We start from the raw sequence: 1,034 nt of genomic DNA, 5'->3' as shown, positions 1-1,034 counted from the left end.
CAGAATCTGCAAAGTGACTAAAATAAATGTAGTGGAGTGAAAATACCAGGTTAACCTCTGAATTGTAGTGGAGTATAATTACAAAGTAACAATGAGCTGTCATGTGGGTATATATTAATGCTGCCCATTATGGACACAAGCGATTTTCACCCATTTAGTAATTATATGTTTTAAATTTGTACACACCAATGTGTTTCCTATCGCCTAAACCTCCATCCAGGGCTGTACACAGTTTAATACTGTCAACTTCTAATTTTGGGAAAAACGAACACGTCTTTTAAAACTACAATTCCCAGTAGAGACGTGCCATAGAGAACATGTTGCGAACAAGCGGCAAACTCTGGGCCACTTCCGGGATGCGAATCAGGAAGTGCCTCAAACTGCAGTTCATCTAGTGGCCAGTAGGAGCAGTCTGCAGAAGGAAGCAATTTCCATAGATCCCAATGTTAAAATGGCCAACTTTACAGCAGAAATAAACATGTTTACATCGTGGTTTCAAAACATTTTATTCTCAGTATAGTTAGATCCCCCCTTCCTGTCTATGGATCCTGGAGTGAATTTTTTCTCAACTCATCTGTTTAATTAATATTCAGTCTTAAAGTTATGCATAAATTAGGGCGTGGTCACATTGAGTGACAGCTCCGTTCAATGACTGCTGCTGTTAGCTTCTCGTCTCTCTGCTAGCTGCTCCGTGAAGCTAGCTACAGGGACTCTGCATGCTCAGTTCATCCAGGGAACACAACTTGATCCGGCCGTGGTTGTTTGTTCTTCATGCTTATATATCGGACTATTGTGACTCGCTCTGTGGTTAAAACAGACGGTGCATTAATGCGGTTTTGCGGTAAGTGAAATTCGAGTACTTTATTTATGTGTTAATGATTTTAATCAGCTACGTAATGAATGTTAAGGCTTGGGTTAGCGTGTAAGCGAGTGGTAGCTACATCGGTACTAACGATGCTAATAGTAGCCTCCAAGTAAAAATCATAGACTATATATAAAGGTTAAAACGAAATAGACAAGTGTTAAGCGTTAAG

This window comes from Notothenia coriiceps, unplaced genomic scaffold, assembly GCF_000735185.1.
Source record: "Notothenia coriiceps isolate Sejong01 unplaced genomic scaffold, NC01 NC01_scaffold00006030, whole genome shotgun sequence".
Lineage (NCBI taxonomy): Eukaryota > Metazoa > Chordata > Actinopteri > Perciformes > Nototheniidae > Notothenia > Notothenia coriiceps.
The sequence above is the reverse complement of the archived record's forward strand: the minus strand, read 5'-3'. Positions refer to the sequence as shown.